At 43.2% G+C, this 19,709-nt stretch overlaps 1 long non-coding RNA gene across 7 annotated transcripts in view; it reads right to left on the reverse strand.

The window, feature by feature from the left end:
* Positions 1-19,302, reverse strand: part of LOC110408261 — a 32,712-nt gene extending 13,410 nt beyond the window's left edge. Inside the window, exons 1-5 of one of the 7 annotated variants that reach the window (XR_002444254.1) lie at positions 18,639-19,302; positions 18,409-18,476; positions 9,016-9,131; positions 5,531-5,632; positions 3,254-3,372 (exon numbers count right to left, since the gene is read on the reverse strand). This is a non-coding gene — a long non-coding RNA (uncharacterized LOC110408261). Of the gene's footprint in view, positions 1-3,253; positions 3,373-5,530; positions 5,633-9,015; positions 9,132-9,274; positions 9,503-9,949; positions 9,990-10,784; positions 10,927-15,989; positions 16,205-18,408; positions 18,477-18,638 lie in introns of those variants that run through there. The other 6 variants (XR_002444252.1, XR_002444253.1, XR_002444255.1 and 3 more) reach the window with 6 other exon arrangements.

The raw sequence follows: 19,709 nt of genomic DNA on the forward strand, positions 1-19,709 counted from the left end.
CAGAAACCTAGAGCGCTGTTAAATCAACTCCAAGCAGGCACTGCATTCCATGTGTTAATACTTGCCATCTGCTCATATTGCATTTTTTACCACAAGGAAAAAAATGTGACTGCTGAGTAAAGACACTTCAAAAAAATAGAAACAGGAGAAACTTGGCCTCACTTAGCCATAAACTACGGGTTCATTTTTTATTGTTTTAGACACACACAGTCTACTCAGAACAGAAAAATAAGTAAAACAGTCTTCTAAGCTATTGCTTTTTATACCTACTCTTGGAAATTTTAAAGATAAAGAAAGAAGAAAGTGCCTGTGCATGTTTGCTACTCCAGACAGCAAGAAATTAGCCTCAGGGAGAAACAGTTTGTAAAAGAGCTGGGGGAAGGGAAATACGCTGGGAGACGAGTGCATAAGGAACCAGTGTGTGTGTGTGTGTGTGTGTGTGTGTGTGTGTGTGTGTGCGTGCGCACATTTGTGTTGGAGGCCCTGGAAGAAAATATTCATCACTACGGCTCCTAGAGGCTCCAGCACAGCAAAGCACCTTTCCTGCAACACAACCATTACACAGACAGAACTTCCCACCAGCCACAGAAAATGGCCCGGTCAGGATGGGGTGGAAACCTGCAGACAGAATATCCCCCCACTCTGTGAAACGTGCAGTTCTTCAGTGAGGATTAGAAATCAACTTTAAAGAAGTCCTAACTCATTATCGCCTTGAGAACTGGAGGCAATCAACACCCTACCCTAAAAGTCAAGCCTATGACTTAGAGGATTCTAAGACATGATGGTAAGCATTGTTTTAGTTTTGGTCAAAATGGTATTTCATCTAACATTCAGGGTAATTAATGCAATATTCCTAGTAATATTCCTAAAGAGCATCAAGCATTTCAGTTATGTGAGCGAAAAGGAATTTGTTATAGCACGAGCTCATCAAGGAGTAAACATTTCTGAAGCTACTTACCATGAGGTTCTGATTAGCTATTGCCAAGAAAAAAGAAAACAAGAACAGATCAGATCTGCATTTGTGCCTTTTTAAAACTGTCATTCTTTAAATGGGCTCTTGTAAGGAAATATTTGTAAGGAATTTCTCAGTGGATTAAAATACATTTGAGATATTTAACCCTAGCATCATGCAGTCTGCTGTATGTTTCTGCATCTCAGCTAGTGTTTATCCTGTAGCTGGCAGAGCATAAAGGAAAACAGGAGGAAAACAGTATCACCTAAGTAGTCCCAGAAGAGGGAACACAGTCATCCGTTGTTTAGTAGAAGAGAATAATTTTAATATTTTGCAAAACATACTTCATTTCTATTAACACAAGGGTATAAATGGCACACTTGTAACAAAGCAAGTGTGATGTTGTGTGAAACATTCAGAGAAGCAATTCTGCTAATATACCTACTCAGCTGCACCTTTCACAGCATGCTGCTCTGCTGTCCTGAGGGCACTCTTGCCAGGAACATGGCAGCCAAGTTTTAGCTCTTGGTGTTTTATTGCTTTTGTTTCTTTAATCTATGGCAGCACAGTTCAGGTTTATGAATAGGAACTCTGAAACACCCAAATCATTAACTGTTATTTTACATGCGCTGTTTTGTGCCAATGAGTGCACACAGTCCTGTTAACAATGGATATAATAGCACAGAGCTGCATTTGGAAGACAGAAACGCAAGAACAAAGTAAATCTGACACATAAGATACCCCATATTGTCCCAAGGAGTCGGGCCAGTGCAGAGCTGCAATGTGTAATGTGCAAATGCTTAAATCAATAGGAGTCACTGCTTGCTGCATTCCTTACAGCAGCAGCCAAGAGAAATGGAAGAAAAAAAGCAGGGTGGAGAAGCATTTATCACTTACTTCTCTAGCACCAGCTAATATCTCTTCTGTAACTAATTCACTTTAACTCTGCACGTGTCTCTGCTTTGTAAAACATTTCTGAAACAAGATTTTTTTTCCTTCCTTTCAAGAGCAAGTATCAAAGCCAGTAAATCATACGCTGCAAAACATATGTAAAGCTCCACACTACGAACAAACAGCGACTGAAACTGAAGTCTGGAGGAGGAGCTTTTTACACCCAGAGGTTGGGTTTCTATTTTCTGGAACAGATCAAGCCCACTTACAGAAAGGCAATATTTTACAAGACTTTACACATGTAGCCAGAAGCTTTTGCCAATGAAATATAATTATAGTTTAAAAGAATTTCTATGTCAGAGGAGAGATGAGAGCACTAACGTAGGCAGCTTTCTGAAAAATCAAGCTTTTCATTCACTCGATCTCTACTGAAATTTTGGGACAGGAGTTGGCTCAGTTACTTCCAAAACAGAACTGATTCTTTACACTGTGAAACAAAGTTTCAGACAAATTTTTTAGAAGCACCTCCCAGCCCTCTGTTTCCTGCATGCTTCTCAGACTCAGTATTGAATAATTGCCAAGATTACCAGCTAGTGATACGAGGTAGAAGGAATACTTCTGGTTTTAAGACAATTTATCAAAGTTATCAAAAGATGCTTTAAAAAAAAAAAATGGAAGAGTTACTGACATTCAGTTTTGTTCCATTTGGAAAAGATACTAGGGATTTTTTTTCCCCCAAAAATCCACATCCTGAAGTTTTCTATAATAGATCTCCTGTCCTTTCTCTAGGATTGCTGAACCCCATTCAGCCAGGGCACAGACAAAATCTTTGGACAAAAGCTTTGATATCACAGCTTCCCTCATGCAGAGTTCAAGCTTTACGGGAGAAAGGCTCTTCTTCCACAGAGCTGCAAACTTCACAGGAGAAAGTTATTCCCTCACTTTTGTTCCCTCACGAAGAGGGATATTCTTATAACCTGTCAGACTTACACAGTCAGGTTTGTAATTTATATTTAGTAAAAGGTCATTTCTTTTCAGACCACCCCTGGCTATTCCTAACACAGAGTGAATTCTAATTACTCTTCTCCCACAGATTTGACACCTCTCCTAGTGCTCCCGTGCACTGGAAGCCTGTATGAAGCAACCTGAATACCCAAACACATCCAAAGATTAAACAAAAAAACAAAACAACATTCCGTAGCATCTTGAAATATAATGGCAAAACAGCAAGAATGAGATTTTTCTTGTACTTGAAACAGCACACATTTAATCAGAAGAGGAAAAAATTTAACTGCTCAGAGAGGGCAGCTCTCCAATATTCATACCCAGCGTGATCAAAAAGTCTATGGAAGGAAGATGCACAATTTGGATACTGTCAGATACTGTCATTTCAGAACAAGTTAAACTCACCTATAAAAATGGTCAGGACAGCCCCATTTTTTAAATGGCATGGCTCTTCGCTGCTTCAAGCACTTGCTCTTCTAGGAAGGAAACATGGTGTGCAACTGTTCTAATAAATGCCCGTGGAGCTGCGGAGAGAGGAAAAACTGCTTATGAAAATTAAAAGCACCTGTGCTGAGTTTCAACATTATCCTAGGTAGACATCAGAAGTCAGAGAAAAAGGTTTAACAGCATTTCATAATGCACTACTGCTAATATAACTAACAAAGGGCACATATTCAGAAAGGAGTACAGATATTTACAGCCACCAGAAGAACCATTGGTCATGATCTAAAGCTGAATTTTCTCCTTTTCTAAGGGTCCAGTTCCGAATGCTGAAGCGTGTCCGTAGTGCCCAGAGGCCCAGGAACAGCCCAGCACAGAGGTGGAAAGGTGCTCAGAAGCCACGCAGGTACGGCTGCCTCTGGTGGGAGGAGCCTCAGCGTTAGGAGGGAAGCGACAGCAGTGAGAAAGGTGACAGCAGATGACTTCAGGTAAAAAAACAGGAGTTCAGTTTCAGTTGAAATTTGAGCCATAAGGGAAAGCCTGCTAGTAAAAGATACACAGTTTATTTGCTAAAATACAAAACATTTTGATACTCTCTATGAGCAATTAAGTTGTTGCGACTTTGGGGGATTGGGCTTTTATGGTTTTTTTTTTTGTCTGTTTGTTTTGAGAGAGGCTGGACATGGCACATTTTACGGATAAGGAGAGGCTCAGCAGGTAAATTAGTTGCCCAAAATGTATCAGTGGCAACATCAGCACTAAAACCCAGCAGATTCTCACCCTATTTAACCATTACGCAACAGTCTCTCTCTTTCCTACTCCTCAGAGTATAAGTTAATTTCTCTATTTAAAATCCCTATAGATGCTAAGCTTTTAAATTTAAAAAGTTCTAATTAAAACATTATCTGCTGCTTAGATTACCAATTTAATATCGTGCTCTCAGGTTATTGCCACTACAGATGATAATGTTAGGGAGAAGAACTGGATTTCTAGTCAGTCAAGGTTTTAGCTCAGTCTGATGACACAGAAAGCCTCTCAACAAAATTCTGCCGCATCTTTCACGGGTAACCTGTAGCCTAGCACAAAGACTAGCGCTTTCTTGATATTCCAGATTATGATGTCACTGTCACTGTATTAATGGAATGGGGTGAGAGGGCAAGAAGGGTGTTCTTCCCCTCTCTGTATTAGAGGGAAGAAAAAAAAAATGAATAAGGAGCTCTGCTGCTTACCATACTTTGGGGATAAGTAATTGCTTAGCTTTAATTTTCTTCCCCTGTTCTGAGATTCAACGTAGGTACACATAATACAGTATAGTCAAATTGTCAAGTATGCTATTTCTTACACTGAGGTATTCAATTCTGAAAATTGGACAGGTTTCAGTTGACTCCCACTTTTGTTCTAAATTGCCTTACCTCTGTTTCCTGTCCTCTTTCTCCCCATGCTGTACACATCCATAAAATATGAAGCATTTTGATAAATGCCAACTTTTCTTTGAAAGCAAAAGTGAACTGCATTTAAAGAAGACTTGCTGAAAGCAAAGTCAGTTGCCCTGTCCCTCCCACAGTTATAAACATCACCAGAGGATATTAACTCGTACAGGAGTAGAGCTTGAGGCTAAAGAGCTGTCTATCTGGAATTAACGCCACAAATACCCAGTTTCTTTCACTTCTGAGTCAGATAATTTTAGGCATTACACAATTTATCTCATCATGTTTTAATTATATCTTCCAATAGGCAAACTTGCCCTCAGTTGACACAAATGTTAACATAGTGCTTATGAAATATGGTGAGGGCATCATACTGGCTTCTCTCATTCAGCCAAAAGACACAGCAGAAGATATGTGTTGTTGATAAGGCTAACCTGGGTATGTCCAGCACTAGATGTAAGACTTTAATTTTTTATTTTTATTTTTTAAGTTATATATGGTTTCACAGACACTCCTGCTTTGAGTAAGAAAAAAACAACAAATTAACTTTGTTATTAACATCAAAAACATAACTACTGCTTTTAATCCAGCATTAGGAATGGTAGAATTGAAACCAGTATATTACTCAGTGATGTTCCAAGACCATAAATACTTACATGTGCTGAACCACAGGTAAGCATCACATTGATTTTAAAACAAACATAAAATCTAATATAGAGCTCTAAATTTGGAGTGCTCTGTATAAATACCCAGACAGTTAACCTACAAAACATATAAAAAGAAGGATGTAAACTTTACAACATAATTAACATACCTCTAATTTATCAGTTTTGGCATAGACGTGGTTCATTTCCATCATCTTGTCTTTAATGAGTGGAATGTTCTCATCCAGAATCTCTGATACATCGCTTCTAATCTGCATAAGAAAAAAAAAGTATCTCTGATGAGGATGAATCTTGAAGATAAGCTCTTCATTTTTTTTTCCCGCATGAATATTTCAAAGCATTTCTATCACTTCTATTCAAAAAGATATCACAAGGACCCTTTCGTGTGTTGTAAAGTAGAGTCTGGGAAAATTACTTAATTTCCAAACAATCAATGAGACAACAAAATAACCAATAGCAGATAACAGTACTTCCACATAAGAACTGTAACCAGACCCTTCCCTCTGCTCCCCACATTTCCACGCTCCTCCTCCCAAGAGACCTTCCACCCTCTATTACAAAACACTGCAGACATAAGGAGTATTGATGAATTTAAAATGAAAACCTCAAGCCTCCATGCTTCGACTGTATTAGAGAACAGCTAATTCATACTAGTGATTGATCAATTTTTGAAAAGGATTTGACTTAGCCTATGGCAAATGGTCCTAATTCAGGGGTAGTAAGAAGGTCACTGATCTATCAACAAGCAGTAAAAGACTGCTTGCACCTAAATAATACAACTCAACCTGCAGTGCACACTGACACTAACAGCAAAACAAAGCAAGGCTGCCCTTGGTCACATCTTTGATTACACCACCTCTAGTATCTCATCTTCATCCAGGGATCAGGACAGCAGGACTTCTCACACAAAATGAGAGAGTAATCACACTAGCTCCTGTCAAGTTTCTACACAGTAAGCACCCTAATCCAAGAAAAATTATATTGCCTTTCTGCTGCCTAATACAACCAAGCTTGCTTTTGATATCCATATGAGGAGAAAAAATGGATAGGACAAGAGCTGGGCCATACTTTATAAACTCTAACAAGCATCTAGAAGTTCTAGTGATGATTATATGACTCCTTTTTTCTTTTTCTTCTTACAAGTTGCCGTCTTTAAAAGCTTAGTACAGACAAAGCTACACATATAAAATGACTCGTGGTAAGACTTTATGGGATATTTATTACCACTACATGCAGATCATGCATTTTAATAGAGCTATAAGCATTCGGTGATAGCAGATCAAACAGACATTCCAAAATAGTAATAACTTTCTACTGCAAACCAACCAACTGTATGTTCTGTATTACTGGTCTCAGCACTACATACACCCAACAGCAGCACAACTGCACACACAGGCACACCATGTTATCTTTACAATATATACTTAATTTCCAATAGACAACAAGCACTGACAATTGGGCAGAATCCCTGTGAATGGAGTCACAGAGAAAAACAACCAACCAACCACTAACCCCAAGCCTGTATCAAACAGTACACGCGAAAAACAGATTGGTGATCTAAGGTAACGTTCATACTCTAACAAACTACATCAGATTAAAATTTGAGCCTTTGCTTCCCAAAGGTAAGGTAATAAGCCAACAAACTCTGGAAGGGCTAGGGAAAAGCCATTCTTATAGTGCTAGATAACTTCTGAAAACACAACCATAGTTTGGGATATTCAGAAAAAGGAGATGTTGTACAGACTCAGTACAAAAACCATCAACACAACAAGGTCGAAGCAGACACGGAACAAATCTAAACCATCTTTCTTTCAGAGTAAAAGCAAGCAACCCAATACAAGATAGAGGAGAGTTGATTTTCCAGCAAGCAGCCTGTGATGAAAGGAAATGACATGCAAATATGATTCAATAAGAGTCATTTTGCAGCAGTCTGCAGAACCACAGTGACAGAGGAGTTCAAAAGGAGTCGGTACATGACAAAGGGAAACGATTCTCTTGGTACAGCAACCTCTCGTAAGAAGGGAAAGCAGAACTGCTCTGAAACCCTACACTATAAATTAAGATTCATTTCTCCCTGTGCAATTGTTCCACCTTATCTTACTGGAGACCCGGCTGAGTGCTCAGCACAACCACCAGAGCAGACCATGGAGAAAACAAAACACAAACCCCAACAACCAAATCTATTCCTCTTAATACGTTTTACTATCCTAATTTGAGGAGGGGGCAAGGAGCAAAGGTCTGAATGAATCTGTCTTCTAACAATTCAAGTCAGCAAGAGAAAGCCCAAGGAGGCAGCAAGCACACAGCACAAAAGGCAGTTAGGAGACAGCACAGCCAGAGTAAGAATGATGAATTAGGACACAAACCAGGAGCAGCCCACTGCATGTAGGACAGCGAGACCTGATCCTTGCATACACTGCAGTTCAAGCTGCGCAATTAAGCACAGATTCTTGTTGTTTTGTATTTTATAAAAACTTTTTTTTTTAAATAGCTAGAGCCACAAGTCAAAGATAGTGTGCAAATTCTAGTTGTCACAGGAACATGTGTGAAAAGATCACTCCATATTCCATATTGGTATTGATCTCATTTGTTAACAAAGTCACATCAAAGACTCACCAGCAAAAGCAGCACTGGTAAACTGATCATCTCCGCGGTCAGAAATAAGAAATCTAAGATCAATTATGTTCCTACTCAGTGAACAAATCACAGCAAACCAAAAGTAACAAGCTCTTCCTCTCCTTTTCCAAGTGATGAAGCCAGGGCTCACACTTAAGGCCTCAGGGAGGAGATTCCCAAACCAAGTACAGGAGACAAAGATAAGCAGTTCGCAGCTGGTTTGTGGAACCATAACAAAGCTAGATTACAGGCACATTTCCCTGGGGTGAGCTCTGCAAGAAGGTTCAATGGTTTGAGAACCACTAACCTGTGGTTTGATAAACCAGTGAGTATGCTGGAGAATCAACACAGGTTTAATTAAAAAAACAGAATATCAAATAGAGACATATATATACATAAATCCTCTTCAAGAATCTGAAGCCAGAGAAGAGGAAGTCATGAATTTCCTCTTGTAACTAAACCAGGTGTGCATCTCTGAGCAGCTATCACTTTCAATCATCCTGTAACACACACAAGAAGCATGCCAAATCCTATCTGTAAAGATACAACAGGGACCCTGAAAACAAAATGACAAGGGCATATATGAGTCTGGTTGCTACAAAGAAGCCTTTCCCCTCTTTGTCGCCTGTTCAAATTGTAGCTGAAAAACAGCAGCACACTCAGAGAAAAGCCAAATCCCTTAGCGTGAGTACTTCACTAAATGCTCAGTGGAAATAAGCAAGATTTTCCTTGCCTGATGTTGGCGTAGACAAAAGACTAAATTACTGCAATGCACAGCAGTTGGAATCAATTCAAACACTATGTTGTATTAATCAGATTCCCAGATACTACTTGGTATGCCGCTGAAAGGAATCGGACATTGTAGATACTGGATAGAAACGCAAAAAATCAACACACCTATGGCAGTGCTTTGATGTTCCCAGATAAGGCCAATGATCTGCATACTAGATAATTATTCTCAGCCTGCAGGTTGTGGCATGATGTTGTAATGGGTAAAGCAAAGAGCGTAAATATTCACCTAGTTTCAATAATGTAGAAGCGGTTGGCAACAGAAGTCATCTCACAGCAGGTAATAAGCTCTCTGGGTCCCTGTGAACGAGCTAACCATCTTCCATATATCGGAGCCAACAATGCCTGATTGACGGAAAAAAAAGCAGAAAGGGACATATAAAGTCTTAGCCTAAGCTACAAAACAGAAAAATTGAGTTAATGAACTTAGCAGTAAATCAGACAGTATGTAATCAGCAGCGAAGAACCAATGTATTCAGACCACTTACTTCAAGCAGCTGATGTCACATCATGGAAGCAATCACCACCTTGCAGGAATGAAGTTAAAGGATTTTTGGCCCATGAAACTAGCCTCTTGTATTCCGTGTTTTTCAGAGACTAAAGGTGTAATACTAGAGATGCAAAGCCAAGATGCATCAAAAAACAGACTGCGTGCTCTGAGGTTCACATGCTCCTTTACAGCTCTTTGTCCGAAGCTGAATGGAAAAAGAACTGCTTACATATTCACTAATAACCATTATTTCAAGGCAGCTATTTCTCCAGTTAAATCCTCTACTAATCCTGTGAGACTGACTGAGCCAAGCTTGTCTTTCTTTCCACCCTATGTCACTTCCTTGAAGCACTGATGCCTCCTTTCCCTAAACAACAACAAAAAAAAAACGTGATTTGACAAACCCAGAAATTTTTGATAGAAGTAAAAAAAAAAAATTGATTACTATCTATCTATACTGCTGAACGACTTGCCTAGACCAAGGCAGCCTGATTTCTCTTGAGCAGAATTCACATCCAAGGTATAAGAAAGATCTATTCCATAACCAAGCAACAACAAGCATTTATTATTTGATGGTATTTTACATTAACAGCATCGGACATTGTAGCGATCAGAAGGACTAACGCGATGGAAATGGCATTACAAAAAGGTGGAAGGAAAATACAGCGCTCACCTGGATCAGAAGATTTGGGGCTCGCAGGGAAAGGCTCCCACCAAGGAGGGATCCCTAGAAAGAGATCCTTCCTCAGGGGCAGTCAGCCCTTCAATGAGGCCTAAGAGGAGTGGAGCCTGGCTCCACCCCTTCTGGTCACACAGTGAATTGCCTTCACCTGTGCTCCCAGGGCTGACTGGGTCTTTCCTCCAGGTGCTCAATCAGTGGTTCAGGCCATGACTCAGCAGTTCCCATACAGACATATTAATTTGAGTTTTCAAAGGGTTCCAGGAAAACACAACAGCCTGCTTTATGGCCACCTATGACTTTTTAATTCCACCCTTGAGAGTAAGCACAGCCTTGAACAGATGAGCAGAAAAGCAGCGAGGTGCTTGGAAGGCAATACTGGTACCTGCTCTGTGAACATCAGGCAAGGCACAGAAACGGCCGCAACCCAACATCTATGGAACTTCAAACAAAGCAGCTCCTAAACAAAAAGGCTCTGAGGAAACGTTTCACTTCTTGCTCTTTGAAATGCATTTGATTGCTAATTTGCAATTAGCAATCACCACAGTTGACAATGACGCTTAGATTGTATGAGACGCTTGCAGGGAGAGAAGAAAGATGTTGCGGTAACCAGTAACACCGGGGGAAATGCAAAACTCACGCTCATTCTTTGTACGTGGACAGCAAAACCCACGCAACCCTCAGACAGAACCACTCCATGCCTGGGGTCAGCTAAACAGTAACGCACACCTCCTGCTCCACACGTTCTGTTGCAAGCAGTTAGGCACTGACAGTGGCTAAGTCAATTGGTGCGCTACAAATATTACCTAGCATTCCAGACACAACCCACCGTTAATTAGCGCTGCCCCATCAGTTACTCCGCCTGGACCGGCCTCCCTGACCACGGGCTCCCCGGCCAAAGAGGCACGCTGCCCGCACGCACCAGTCCGCACGGGCGTCCTCAGCTCGCAGCGGGGCCGCGTTGAAGCCACGCGCCCCGCCCGCCGCGCAGCGCCCGAGGGGCGGGGCGGAGCCAAGAGGGAGGGAGGGGCGGGGCCTCGCGGCCGCGCACCCTGCAGCGCCACCTGGTGGCCGCCGCGCCCTGCCGCAGCCCTTGCCCGAGGCGGCCGCGCCGCCAAGATGGCCGCTCTGCGCGGCGTCGCGGGCCCGGCGGCGACATGGCCTCCGGCGCGCGCCGCGGCATCTCCCGCCTCCGCGAGGCCGGCGAAGTCCCCCACCCGGCCCAGCAGCTCCTCGACGGCCTTCCAGGCGAAGAGCACAGAGAGCCCCGGGGCGTCATGCCAAGAGAATGCGCCTAGAGGAAGCCCCAGCGACTTCAAGTGCATGTCCGCCGGCGGGCTCCTGTGCCTGGACGTGCTGCTGCAGCAGGGCGCTCTGTAGGCACCGCGTGCACGTTTTTAAACAGGGAGGCAGAAATTAAAATGCTCCCATGCTTGCATGGCGTGTAAATAACAAAAAGTGATTCACAGAAATCAGTTTGATGTTACAGCTCACATTATTCACTCAAAACGGTCAACCCTCCCCACCCCATTACCCCGAAAGGAAACACGCTGGACACCAGAAGGTAAACATGCGGATGCACAGAGGGATGGCACAACTAGAACAGAATCGAAGTGTGCTGAAGAGTTGGACCGGATGACCTTTAAAGGCCCCTTTCAACTCAATCAGTTCTGTGATTCTATTATTTTGAAGAAATTTGCGCTGAAGACGTGACAGAAAGTCATCATCCTCAGCACATACCAAATACTTGGCCATCACACTCAGTTTTCTCTACAGAAGGATCTTTCCCCACTGGAAGGTTTCTCACCACCACTTGAGAACACATGGATAATGCTGGTGCAGCAGACAATGGGATGTGCCAGACGTGGGGATGGACAACTCCAGGGTGGCTTTCTTGGTTACAATGCGTGACAGTCACACCTATGAACACTGCCTTCACACTGAGGACAATGATTCGAGAACTAGAAAGGACAAGCTATGATATCACAAAGATGATGAGAAAAGGAACAAAAAAATCCTTCAGCACATGGAAGAAGTTCTGCCTGTTTTCACAAGGATGAACACACATGTATGTGTAAGACACATGGCTGAGGACATAAACCTATTCATTGGAATGCAGATACGAGCTCTGTGTTCTGAGCAGCAGGAATGTGATCCAATATGGCCCAGAAGCTGTGCAACTATCTTAAAGCAGCACTGAGCTAAGATCTGCACATAGCTATCAGAGGAATCGTGAGCAGCTGGCATTTCTGCATCAGCTTAGTGACGGCACCTGACGGCCCATTAAATACGGTTGTGTCTGACCTGAGCTCTGTGAGAAGTCTTCAGTAGCAGGAGCCGTGTTACATTCACAATGTAATTTCACTTATACAAGATTTAAAACCTATCCACAAAAGGTTCCCAGCCCCTTCCTGGTGTACACATCTAGACAGAAGAAACCTCAAGACACGTTACACTCCACAGGTTTCTCAGAAGAGATCCATGGATGCTATGAATCAATGCATGGATTTCAGTGGTGCTAACACAAGTTCACATCCCCAAACAATCTGTTCCATGTCTGAGGTAAAGATTTGTGTGGAAAATCTGCTGTCCTTCTGCTGCTCCTTTGCATGCAGAAATAAAGGAACAGAATTTCCACATCTACTTCCTCCTCAGAAGGAAAGAACACTTTTATGCCACTGCACACAGGTTAGCTCTGGAAAGACCACCGCTAAACAACAGAAAAATACATTATTTTCATGTAAGAAAAATCTTAGTGACTTCATGTTGCTAAAAGACACAATTTGTGAAAAAAACACGGAAGCACTGAGTCTGATTTCTTGCGGTCTTCATAAGGCAGAAGAACATACCTGCTAGCTTTTCTGTTAAGTGTATTTTAGAGCAGCGCAATCTTAGTGGGTGGTGCACACATCAGATAGCCTACAGGACAGTCCTGCCAAACTCAGATGTTTCCTGGCAGGTCTGTGCACAGCCAGCTTCACAGGCTTGAAGCTGCTGATCTAGCCACATGCTACTAGCAGAGTTGGCTTAAAGAGATAGTTCAAAACTGATTTAAAACTTACAGCTTTGAAACGATTGTTTAACAGTAGCTATCACAAACTGCATAACTGTAAGATGAAGATAAATTCCAATAATTTAATAGACAATGCATGAAAGAAACATCCACGTAAAGAAGTTGCATTAGCTGTACAGATTACTGTCCTGCTCCAGCTAAACCTGCAGACATGCTTCAGGCTCAGATCAGTTGTTTAACTCAGTTCATTCCATGGCCACACTAAGGCTAGCAATGACAAAGAACAAAAGCAGTGAGGGGAAGAGCAAAGCTGCTGGGCCTTTCCATAGCAGGGTTAGCGTATCCTGAAGCCTCAGCCAGTGGCTCAACAGCACCACTTCCAGAAGGCATTTCAATGTTGCTCTGTATTCACTGTTGATTCTCCCATTTATTATAGAAAGAAAACACAATAATTAAAACCATGACTTCTTTTTGTAATTTAGAGGAAAAATTTATGTAACCTAGTTTTGAGGATAGCTTTCTTTTATTTACTATAACTGTAGTAAAATCCCTTTCTCACCACTTCCCTTGACGCCTTTGTTTCTCGACTGCAAATTCCTCCTTCTTTATTCCAAGCCTTGGATAAGAGAAGCTTGTTTAACTCTTCAACACTACTTCCATTTTGTCTCAGCTGCAGTAGTATGCTCCCATGCAACCTTGGAGCAATTTACTTGCTTTGCCCCAGGATAAATGTATTTATTTCAAGATTGCACCTTTATACAAAGATTTGGGTCAGGTATTGTACACCATGAACCCTTTATGCCCACAGTAAATAAATACAGTGTTGTAACTTATTCATTATAGAAGGGAGGAGGAGGGGGAAAAAGAAAATTCAGCATTATATCTCCTCTACAAAAAGTCTTCCACTTTCACTGAAAACATTAAGCTGGCTTTGTTAGATCTTGATGAGTTCTCCTAGCACGTCATTAAAATGAAAAAGGAGGCATAGAAAATGTTTAAAATAGCCAGAGGATCACACTCCTCTTTATAACATTACAAACTCCATTGGGAAGGCACATTTCAATACTGCTGGAAATTAACAGGTTCTTTAGTACAAATCCTCCTATACCAGCTTCAGAATGCTGAAAAAAAACCTACAAGGGGAAAACCATCAGTGGGGAAAGAAAAAGAGACTGGCAAATATATGTCAAGAGTAAAAGTAAATTACAGTCTTTTGTGACAACTTACAGGATAGATTCAAGGCAGGATAATACACCACAGTCTTGAAAGCCTTCAAATAGCAAAATCTTCTCCTGGACTATGCAAATACCTTGTTTTGCATTCTTCATTATCATAGTTTCATTTGCTACAACTGTTAAGCATAATTTAAAAATCATAATGAAAACTAGGAAATATATGCTAGAGACCATTGTTATTGCTAACTGCATAACAAAAACCAGCAAAACTAAGGCAATTCTCTGTGCAAAAGAACTGAAAGCCCTCACTGTGGTTTCAGCAGCACTGCGCTACATCACAAAGCTGAGCGAGCAGTACAAGGCCCAAGGGAAGAGACATTTAAGAACATTCCACAAAAGCTGGAATTAATCCTTGAGTAGGAAAATACCTCCATTGTATCACTGCTTTGAACAAACTACCAATAAATGCAATAATCAAGAAAGTTTGGTACTAACACAAGTGTTTAATGTCAGCTGGAGATGCATAAAGAAAACAGAATGACTTGCAAGTAGCAGAGAGCACAAGTTGTTCCTGTATTCCTTGTAAGAACTAATAAGCTTAACATGTCAGTTACAAAAATACACAATCTGCCGTGCAACACCACACAGAAAGCTTGTTTTTGTTAATTGGCACCCTTCTTTGTTTCTTATTTAATGCCAGTTTGAGTGGCATTTGGTAATACCAATAGAATCCAAACAGCTGACACGAATGCTTTAATGAAACTTCTTCCCTAAGTAGTTCACTTTGCAATATCATCTTAACCAAGCTGGAACATTCATTTTTATAGCTGTTAATAGCTTCAGCAATACTTGTTTCTGGCACACTAGAGATGCAGAGGACTAATTAAGCAGGTCTGAATCCAGATGCAAGACAAAAGCTTCTGCATGGTTAAACCAGCGGCAATAAGGCAGATATCAAGGACTATGTGCTACATCACCTCCTTGAAAACAATGAACAGAAAAACAAAGCCATGGCTCCAAAATTTAGATGGGTGAAAGTAGTCTGATTTATTGCAAAACACAGATAAGGAAGGATAAAATTGAGGGAGCGATGATGTAAAGGGAGAGAATAAGGAAAGCGCTCCACACAGCGCAACCAAAGAAAAGTTTTCCCATTATTTGATTTCTTAGAGACGAATATAACACACATCAATATTTTATCAGCAAAATGAAGGAAAGGGGAAAAAAATCTGTTTTAAGGACAGCAAACGGAGCGTCCTTTCTCTTGACAAGAACAATTGCCATCTGATCTGCCCCAAGAGCCGCTGTCAGCCTTGCATCGCCTCCCGGCTCAAGCGAGCGGGAGCCGCCTGCGGGCCCGGGGCGCGCCGCGCCGCTCTGCTTCTGCCGGCACGGGCTTCCCCGCTCCCGCGCGAATCTCAGCCAACCGCGGCAGCTCGGGGCGCCCCTTCCCCCTGGGGCTGCAAAGCGCCCCGTGCCGCTCGGCAGCGAGCAGTCAGCGCCGAACCGTAACCGAGCGCCCGAGCTCCGCGGGCATCGCCTCACCCCGACCGCGCTGCCGACGGAGCGGCGTCCGCAGAACAAACGGCGGATGCCGCCACGGCTATCCGCGTTCATAAACCGGTACATAAAGAAATAAGCGAGAGGACGCGCAAACGCTCCGCCGCCTTCGGGGCCGAACCAGAGGAGCGCGGCGAGCGAGCGGGGCAGAGCCGGGGGCGGCCGGGAGCGCCCCGCGCATGAGCCCCCGCTCCGTCCCCGGCGGTCCCGGGGGCAGCCGTCACGCCCGTCCCCCCGCCGCCCCCGGGGCCGTTACAGCGGCGCTCTCGGGACCTACGCCTCCTACCTCCTCCCCGCGCCGCGGAGCCGACCGCCCGGCCTCAATCTCCTCAGCCGCCGCCCGCGCACGGGGTCCCGGCCGTTCCTCCGGCCGCAGCATCGCTCCGCCGGCAGCCGCTCACCGGCCGAGTTGGAGGAAGCCCCCGCTCCTCCTCCGGCCGCCGCTCCGCTCCGCTCCGCCCCCCAGCCCGGGCGGCGCCGCCGGGGGCTCCCGCAGCCACGGCCTCAGCGGGACGCGCGCGCCACCCGGCGGCGGCGGGCGGGAACGGGCACGCGCTGGGGGGCGGGGCCAGGCCCCAAGCTCCGCCCCGCCGGGGCCGGGCCGCGCTCGGGGCTTGCGCCGGACAGCGGTGCTGCTCCTCGCAGCCGGCGCCTTTAGGACGCAGCGTTTTGGAGGACGGGATCACGGTAGCGCTCCCAGCGGAGACAAGAACCATCTGTTCTCAGCACGTTGGCTGTTCCCCCGTGCGCAGGCACGGGGAGCTGTTCAATCGCTAGTGGCGACTCAGGGAGCGGTACACAGCACAGAATGACGTCGAGAAACGCTCGTGGCCGGACGAGGTCAGATTTGCAGTGGGGCAGGGGGACGCAGCGCTGTGCAGTACTGCACTGATCACTGCGAGACGCCAAGGCGGAGAAGTTCTGCCTGCAGCCAGCCCCAATCCAGGGAGAGGAGCAGCAGTATGGGATCGTCTACAGATTAAATCTGGGCAAAGCTGGATAAAACATCATCTAGCTTCCCCGCTCCTTCCCAGCCCCTGGAGCATCATTCACGGTGCAGTTATTAGAAATACTATAGAAACTAACTTTGAGTGCTTGCAAAGGAGAAGGCTGCAACAGGCCTATACCGTCCTCCAAAGCTGTCCTCTGCTTCGGATAAGATGAAGTTATCACCAAACAATGGCAGAGCTTCAAATCTGGTCTAGCACTCTCAGGAAAACGCCCAATTTATAGCATATGGTTTGCTAAGAAGACCAAAGGAACCAGGCCTGAGGCAGTACTTGAAGGATCAAGAACAGGAGCAAGCCATCTGCAGTTTCTCTTCCCAGCAGTCGGAACAACCTCAGATCTAAGCCTAGTCTGCATCATGCTGGTAGCAGCACCAGGCTGTAGCATGATACAATGGTGACTAGAAAGCTCTTACTTAAAAATCGTAAGATTTTTGCAAAAATGATCTTCTGTTGCTCCACATTTGTAGAGAAAACATGCTGCACCTCTGGGCACGAGTCTCCAAGCACGAGCTTTGTTTCACTTGCAAACTCTCCAGGTCAGGGCAGATCTCTTGCTAGGTATTGGCACAGCAAAGATTTTCTTCAAAGAAAAGAGCAAAGGGAACAAACATTTAAGACTACCAAGCATAGTCCTGTTCTCTGCTCAACCATTGCTGCTGTAGACCCCAATGGTTTGTACCACATGTGTTTGAAAGTATGTGGTACATAATCACTCTTCAATGTGGTACAATTCTCACTTCAGTGAGATTTGGGAAGTGTGCTAGGGAAGCATTAAGACCAGATCCCCACAAAATATTTCTGACTTCTGTTGTATCACAGATGAACTGGTATGCAAGTAAATTACATGAGATAGGAGGAAGCGTGTGAAGAGGTATGTTCAGAATAAACACCACCTGAAATATTTTTGAAAGGCAATAAATAGAATTTCAACATTTAATAGAGTGCCCAGATCATCTTTCGCAAGTCATTTTTTGCATTCAATTTTAGACTGTTTGTTCTTAAGTTTGCAAAAATACATCTTTTTCTCATTTCACAGCATAGCATATCGAGGGCAGGCTTAATTACAACGTTATTACAGGTCTTAAGCTCCTAAGACTTAATTTTTAAGCTGTAGGTTCTATTTATGTAACCTCACGTAGCACTGAAAGTCCCGGAAGTCTCTTTATATATTCAGTGCTTTCTCCTCAGCATAAGACTTCAAAATCTTTTGCATCCTCCAAAAGATGAATGCTACTTTTTAAAAACAAACAAACTGGGTCTGCAGTATCCAGAATAATAGCAAATTGAAAAAAATTAAACAACAAAAGTTGAAAGCCTTGGAAGGAAATGCAGTGTCTCACAACAGGAGGTAGCATAGTTACGGTCATGAGTCTATAGATAGGCAAGGCTTGCAAGCAGAGACAGTATCTCATTAGACTGATTGTTACAGCTTAGTATAATAAACAGATTTTGTCTTTTGCAAAGTTAAAAATTCCTCTCTGTAGCATGCTGGGACACTTGCATCCTTTGCTAGTGCATCTCCCACTGTTTAATCTTCCCTCCATTTTGTCTTGCAGCTGTGAAAAACTAGGTGCTTATTTTAAGAACTTGTTCAGGCATGCCAGATTATGGTACACATCAGATTTGTCTGTTTGAACTGCACCAATAAGGTGGTTTCTATACAAGCATGAACCTCTGAACAGGATGATTTTTTACCTTCTGTAGCTCCTTTCACACCATCTGTATCCATCTGTCCCTTGAACTCTGTTCTTTGTTTCTGAGCACTGTCAACACGTGGCAAAAAAAGAAAAACCACAAAAACATTATGAATGACGAGGTATTGCCATGTGAAGAAAGCATTCAGAAAGCATCACTGCATGAGAGAAAAAACCATTCTCCTCTGGAGAGGAAACACAGGTGCAATAAATATGCTCTTATATACTTACTTAAATGTAACATCACAGAGCCTGATAGAAACCTTCCTCTCTGATGAAATGCAAGGTATTTCCTTCGGTCATGAAGTCCTAGTTCAAGTAGAAAGGAATGTTAATTGGAAGGACAGGAAATTATATCTTATTAGCAATACTTCCAAAAGGCTGTAACATGAAGTGCTGGTAAGATAGCACAGCACTTCCTCAAATTGCTTTGTGCCTCATGTTTCTAAACCACTTGAAAAAAAAAATCAAGCATACTACATTAAGTCCTCAGAGAGGAATCTGTCTCCTGTTTGAGAGGGAAAGTACACATCTATCTATCATAGCTGCATGAGGAGTCTGAATTCTTCAGTCTTGGCTACGATCTCACTTCTCTAAGAACCAGCTGTACCATTTCTTCTACAGCATCCAAGAGCAACACTGTTAATATGCAACACATTTTTCTTCACACTAGTATTGGAAACATCTATGAAGCTACTTTGAAGCTGATGATCCCTCTTCCACAGGAGCACATACAACTATCAAGATCAGAACTAATCTAGGCAAACCTAGATTAGCTCATTTCAAGATAAAAAGAAAAACAAGGCATTCCTCCTTTGTCTAAAGAGACAGAAACCTCATCTTCTGTGTAAGGTAAGAAACAATACCATTCACAGGTAAAATATTTGCACCCATAAGATCATAGCAAATATTTGACTGACAGTCTCTGACTCCTTTCCTTCACTGTTTGCTTCCATACAAGCTGGGTACAACGCTGCTGCAGAGACCAGGTCCCACTTTGAGACTCATTCATGAAAAATACTCACTTTTTCCCTTGGTTGAATTGCACAGGTAAGCGTGAGGGGATCCATCTCCAGCTTCATTCTCTTTTCACATGGAAGGCAAGGGGTATTTAAATCTCTGATCACGCACAGAGCAAGGATGGTAGTGTGAGCAGCTAACAGCTAGACCATCACAAAAAGCAATCTTATGGTCTTTCTGGTCTTCCTGCAGGCCTTAAATTCTTGACACTAGTTTTTCCTCAAGTATCTTTCTCCACGTTACTATGTGGTATTTAACAGTCACATTTCTTCCTCAAGGAGG

The sequence above is a fragment of the Numida meleagris genome, chromosome 19 (assembly GCF_002078875.1).
Source record: "Numida meleagris isolate 19003 breed g44 Domestic line chromosome 19, NumMel1.0, whole genome shotgun sequence".
In the NCBI taxonomy this organism is placed as follows: domain Eukaryota; kingdom Metazoa; phylum Chordata; class Aves; order Galliformes; family Numididae; genus Numida; species Numida meleagris.